Genomic DNA, 7,030 nt, shown 5'->3' on the forward strand with positions numbered 1-7,030 from the left:
CCTGTCATGTAGGTATAAGTGGTCAATAACAAGATATATGCTTTTCTTGATTATATCATGTGATATTTACTTTAAAAGACACAAATTTTTCAGGTAGCAGTCATATAAGAATTTACTTTTATATGAAGATAATACATTTTAATCACTTGTAAAAGGTAAAGCCCTGCTGGTTATCCAATGTCCTGCCTTAAAATGAAAAGAAAAAAGGGTTCTCTCTTATGACACATGCTCTCGGAAACAATGTAACATATAAATGAGTTAGCTTAGTTTTTAGTTTATATTAATTGACTTGTATTCTAAAGTAATTAGCTTCTCCGGATATTATTTTCAGCCTAATTAACCCAAAAGTTTTTCTTTGCAAGTGTCTTCACAAGCATATTAATTCAACAATAGGGGGTATGAATTTGATGGAACTGGATTTTTTAATCATTTCTGCCATGCTCTGCTTTTGATCAAGATAGGTTCTGATTTTGAGTGAAAATTTCTGAATTTTTATGATTAGTTATTGCTCTTTCAAGTCTGTAGTTTGAATTTTCAATGGCAGTTTTTTTTTCTGTTGATGGTGCCAGATGTAGTATGTGTAGCTTGGTTTATTTGATTTTTTACGTATAAATCTGAAGTCTTTTCATAAAATGTTTAGATTCAACAAATTTACAACCGCTCCTCGTTTGCAAGATTTTCTAGACTACGTGTTGATCCCTACTTCGTGGAAATACCTGCTCACCTCCTAGAAAACTGGTAAGCACTACTCTTTCTTTAGTTGGATTAGCAACTATATTAGTGGAAATTTTAGGTGTTATGAAACCAGCTGTCTGAAATTGATTTCTGGATTTCATCAGGTGATTTTCATCAATTGTTTATGATAATTACATGGTTTGGCTTTTCTTGATTATGATGTAGTTATTAGTATGATAATTACATGGTTCTCGTTGACTATCTAAATGGAATGTAGTTATTAGTAAGAAAATAAATGGAATATTCGGTACTGGAAAAAGTGGAAAACAGAAAAGTATTGGTTTCTATTTTCACTGCCCCCGTTTCTTTCTAAACCAAACACCAAGAAGAAGCATCATGGCATTTACATTTTCCTACTTTCTATTTCCATTTTATTATTATTTTGTTTCTTAGAATGCCTCGCCATTTGAGTTTCACATTCATTTAAAGGTTCATTCTTTATTTTTTTAAATCCCTTCTTGGAAATACTTGTTGAAGGAGGGAAATTTTTGTTTTGGAAAATTAAAGAGGATGTGTAACTAGTATTTGAGATTTGTGTGGTGATTCCGAAGAGAGAGGCGATTCTTAAAGGAGATGAAGACTTTGATTGCGGCAATGTCTTTGCCAAGGAGCTTAAGAATGCAGACTTGGTTGTTGAAGCACTCTATGCAAAGTGGAATGGTTAGTTTTTACCAGATTGCTTTTTTATGTTGATGTGGCTCCTATTCTTAGATTATTTTCTTGATGTCAAGGTCCTTTTCTTTTCACACTTCTAGGCTGTCATTTACAGGCACATGCAATGAAAGAGCAAGCTCAACTGAGGGAGAAAATGGCATACTAATACAAGCTTGGTAACTTTGAGGTGAGAATCCCAAATTAAACTATTTGAGGCTCTTTGGTTGGTTTTAATGGTTCTGCTTGTTTATTTGTAATTTTGTCACTATAGGCTGCTGCTGCTGCAATCCAGAGAAGGTTGGATCCTGATGCTGCTTTATAGTTGAATATAGCTTCCATGAATAAATATTGAGAAAAGAGATTTCTGATCAAAGAATTTGGTGACAGCTTCATGGTGATCATGCCTTCATTTTTGCTGCTTTATAGTTGGATATAGCTTCCATGATGCTTTATAGTTAAATGCTCACGGTTTGTGACTCATTTTTGCTTACTGCTATTTAGAATTTTAGATACTAGAATTTTGTAGAGGTTCTGCTTTTTAGCATGAAGTTAAGGTGGAAAAATCATGTTGTCTTGAACCGTAAATCTAAATATAATTTGGCTGAACGTATGAGATATTTTTCTATATTCTAAACCATAAAGTTGAATGACCATATATCAAACTTAATTTTTGGCATTATTTTTCTAAGGGAAATGGAGATATATGTATATTTTGAGGAAGATGGAGAATATTACTCTCTTGTCTTAGATGGAGAACCATGTGCATCCAACTAATATTCACTTGAACTCAAAATATACATATTAAAAGTGCAACTAATGTTCACTTATACATATACTCTCTTGCAAAAGTGTATAAGGAGTTCACTTGAACTTGCATGCTATTATTCTCAATTTTTGTATTTTTCATTGATCTTGCAGGAGCGCCATCTTGGAGATATGAATAAGCAACTTAGGCTCAAGGTTTTGAAATATAACATACACCAAACATTTCAGCATAGGAATTATTATTGCAACAATTCTAGCTACAGAGGATACATGCCTCTTGTCATATTTGTTTAATTAATTTAATTAATGAACACATTTTTAAATTAATTTATTTTCTTGAAAAATTAAACTTCAATTTTCAGCTTGAGGCAGAAGGGTTCAATCTAAAAGCTATGGAAAGCTTGTGGAGTTCAACTTCAGCTGCTACAAACAACAACTTCATGGTTTTTTCTTGGACTGAAACTTGAGTCAAGTATTATACTACTGGTGTCAATTATTTTATAAAAGCAATTTAAAAATCATAGACTATATATATAGTAGGGATTTCTATCAATAGTAACTGACATGTTTACATTCTATGGGAAAAAGAGAAGTCACGCCCCTTGATCTTAGTGCAATAACCAAATTAAAAGTTTATCTATTTAGCTTTATCTAATGTTGCTTTCTTAGTTTCTTTCAATAGGTCACTTTCACACTATCATGTGCATATGATGAGAAACCTTGAATTTGATGTTAATTTGAACGGACTCATAGTAGTTTTCATTCTTATTTTATTTTGTTTTCTCCCTCAACACCAAAATTATCTTTCAGTCTGAAGAATCGTTGGTGGAGCTGCTGCAAAATCTCGCAGACATAGATATTACATTCCAAGGTTGAAGGTAATTTAGCTTTTTTTTTTAATTAATTTTATTTTCCTGTATAACGAGAAATAGTTTGAAGACTAAGGTTTAGGAAGCACACTTTGATTGCTGCATTTTATATTACAGATTAACAACCAGCATAATGTTGATGAGTAAGCACTTGTTGTGAATTGAAGCCTCTTCTCTTCTTCAACTCAATGACAGTTCTTGATTGCTTAATTGATCAAAGACTTGTATAAAGTATCCAGTCACTGAATTGAATCTGAATCACTTGCTTTTAGACTTGTTCTGGTTTATTGCATTGTGTGCATTACATGTTCCAAATCTGCTATTGCTATTTGGCAGCGTCCATGATCTTTAAAAAGAACTAACCCTGAGAAATCTATGGAAGAGTTTCGAGCAGCTAGTCAAAAACTTGGTGATGGCGTGGGTGTAAAGTCTTTAATGCAAAGCACGGGACTTGGAATGATTGCTGGCCAGGTAGTTTCTGCTTTTAATTATGAGTGTTTCTTAATCTAGTTTTAAGTTCTAAGCATTTTTAGGGGCTAATAGTTCTTGGAAATGTGTACTTAGTTCTATGCTTTCCGAGCTCACTAATCTAATATGAGAATACAGATTTACTTGACTCATTGACTGGTCAATTATGTAATCACTAGATATACAATGCTTAATTAATTGCTGATCTAGATATCCACAACAAAGAGATTCATTGGCTACTACCTTTTAAACATTTTGCCTAATGAGTAGATCTACTTCTCTGCTAGCAACTCAAGACAAAAAAATGATTTTTTTGTTAATTATAAAAATATTCTGCTACTTTTAAATGAACTTTTGGAGATATAAGGGAATCTTGATCAGAACTAAGTATTTGGAGTATCCTCATTGTCGAAAATCTGTAGACGTCTTACCAAGTTACCTTGTTGCATGCTGGCCATAGTAGTGCCAGTCTTTTCTCTTTTCTTTTGTTATTAGTGGTAAATTTAATAATTATATTTAGGTAGGTACAGGTTCAGGTTTTTCCATCTTTGCCGAAAAGAAAATTGAAGGAAAGAATATCATAGTATTTAAATTAAATTTGCCAAAAAGAAAAATGAAGGAAAGATATCATAGTTTTTAAATTAAATTGAACATCTCCAAATCAAGTCACAGATCATGATGATTTCATATTCCGTTGGAACTTTCTTTCTAATACTTTCTACTCTCACAGTCACATGATAGATTGAATGGGCTGAATCAAGGAGGACCAAGACAAAGAGTAGAAGCTTTGGCTGCTTTAAACTCTGCATTTAAATCAACATCCGGAACCAAAAGTTCTAGCCCTAAGACAACTGGAAAAAGTCAAGGATCACAAAGAGCAGCAGCAGTAGCTGCTCTCTCTCAAGTTCTTACTGCTGAGAAGAAGAAACAATCACCTGATTTTTCTCCTGTGGCAACCAGAAGTCCTGTTGTGGAAACTAGCACTTCTGGTGAGAAATATAGCTCTTATTGTCCAAGTTAAATGTGTCACAAAAGAAAGATTAGCTATTATGAGAAGGTTAGAGCGTCAAGTAGTTCTAGTGCAGTTCCACTACCACCGCCACTGCAGCTACCCTCAATGTCTTCAGATGAGGACTATGATGATGATGAGGATGAAGATGACACTGAAGATTATAGCTGATAGTTTTAGTATGGTTGAACAATATACTAGGAATTATAGTTGATGATCAATACATTTTGTTTATGTTTTGAATTATATTGACTTGCTTGTTTATAGTACTTCATAATACAATGAATTTGTTTATTTTTTGAAATATTATAAATATTCGAATACAAATTAGATAAAAATTTGTATTAAATTTATATTTATTTTGTATGAAAACAAGTTTATTTTGCAATTAGAAAAATAAAAAAATTCTATTTTACCTTACTGACGGATTTACAGACGGATTTTCTGTCTGTAATCAGAACGTGGGATGATTTTCCAAAGTTCAAATTACAGACAAAAAATCTGTCGGAAAATCCGTCTATAATTACAGACGGAAAATCCGTCGGAAAATCCGTCTGTAATTACAGACGGAAAATCCGTCAAAAAGTTCGTCGCCTTTGGGAAATGGATAGAAAATTTACAGAGGGAAAATCCGTCGGTAACTGGTAAAAATCCGTTTGTAATTTTCCGACGGAAAAAAATTCGTCGGTAAATAATTTCCGACGGGGCTTTTACAGAGGGATAAAATTCGTCGGTAATTTCGTCGGTAACCAAAAATCCGTCTGTAATAAAGACCAAATCCGTCTGTAAATCTGTCTGTATTAATCCATTTTCTAGTTGTGACATGAGCATGTACCCAATTCCTAATATTTTCAACAAAAGTACAAAACTACCATTTTCTCAACCAATGTCCCAAGTTTCCCACACTTGAATGATACACACACACACTAGCCTAAGCTAATCAAAGATCCAAATTAAGAACATTTATTATTTTTCACTTTAAGGCTTGTAATGTGCTAAATTAAGAACAAGTGGGTTAAGCGTAGGCTCAAATTGGCTCACAATGGAAGATAAAAGGTAGGCTATTTGGGTAAGTGAGCTAATGAAATGATGGCCTCAATCATATAAATGCATGAATACACAAAATAATGGACATAGAGAATCAAACAAATCAAAGATTACAATCATAGGAAGAGAATAATGCACACAAGAAGGAAGATAAGTGGTTATAAGATGTAACCACACTATTAGGCTCAAATCTTGCTTGCTTGTGTTCTTAGCTCAAAAGCATGATCCACAATATATATATAATTCAAACAAGTTCTATGAAAAGTTTTTTACTCAATTCAATTGGTGTGCCCTATAGATAGAAATCTTGAAAAATCTCATTATTTTGACTAAGCTTATTGTGTATATATATGCGAAAATAAGAAAATGTAAGTAAAAATCCTAAAAGACCTAAAATAAAATGAAAAAGTGTTGAGATTAGAAATTTGTCACCCAAAATTGTCGATCGGTCGGATGACCTCCCCACACTTAAAAATTTGCACTGTCCTCGGTGCACTCAAAGATGAGCAAGGGGGTACGGCGACTCTCCGGATTGCTACCTTCAGCTGGTAGATCAACCGGTTGCTGTGTGTTCTTTCTTCCGCTTTCATTTTTGCTTGTGGTGCATCAATCATGAAAAACAAAAATATAATTCCATAAGGTAGGATAATACAAAAGCAAGGAAGCATACATTGTTGGAATGAGGTACTAATCACTAGAATTGAGTGAGTGAATTAGTGTGACATTAATGAAAAATAAGTGTGTGAATTCTAAATTGCGTGGTTTAGAATACACATTAGCATAAAAAGCGATGTCACAAAAGAAGCATGTACATCACTCATCCTAGTGTGCTTGAGATGCTTTAAGTAAACTTGCAAGGTAAAACAAGCTATAAAGAAGCACAAAAGTACCCAAGCCAAACATATATGGATGCATATGATCATGAAATACAATGCATTAGGATAAATGCACAACATCCATCAAGAAATTTCCTAATCGAGGAAAGGATTCAAATTACATGGTGGCCAAATCATGCAATTCAAGAAGAGTTACAAGCTCGAAGGTGATTCTCATCACTTGGTATTTTCAAAAGGTAAGCATGAAGAACTTAAAACCAAGTAGCAAATAATAACCTCAATCAAGAAATCCAACAATGAATATCCAAAAACAATTATGCTAAGATAGCATTCAATTAAGAATAAGCAGCAATATATAGTAAACAAAATCAATAATCCAACACTTATAATGAAAAAGAGAAAAGAAGATGAAAACTAAACTAAAACTATCTAATCAACTAACTAACTAACTAATTAACTAAATAAGATAAATGGTTGTCAATGGTGTTTGGAAGTGTTGGATGAGGGGTAGAAGAAGGGAAGAAGAAAGGAGAAGGAAAGAAATGGAAAGAGGAGAAGAAAAGAAATGTGTTCAAAGAAAAGCATCCACGCGTACGCGTGCATAGCGCGCGTGCGTGGGTGATGGTGCAATGGACGCGACGTGTACG

General features: G+C 33.4%; 1 long non-coding RNA gene across 2 annotated transcripts; it reads left to right on the forward strand.

The window, feature by feature from the left end:
- LOC110266002 lies at positions 1,084-3,298 on the forward strand. 2 transcript variants are annotated; one of them, XR_002352802.1, is made up of 4 exons: positions 1,084-1,119; positions 2,239-2,349; positions 2,517-3,032; positions 3,141-3,298. It is a non-coding gene; the product is annotated as an uncharacterized LOC110266002 (long non-coding RNA). The 2 variants fall into 2 exon arrangements; XR_002352801.1 differs by having other exon boundaries at positions 2,239-3,032.

The sequence above is a fragment of the Arachis ipaensis genome, chromosome B08, assembly GCF_000816755.2.
Source record: "Arachis ipaensis cultivar K30076 chromosome B08, Araip1.1, whole genome shotgun sequence".
Classification (NCBI taxonomy): Eukaryota; Viridiplantae; Streptophyta; class Magnoliopsida; order Fabales; family Fabaceae; genus Arachis; species Arachis ipaensis.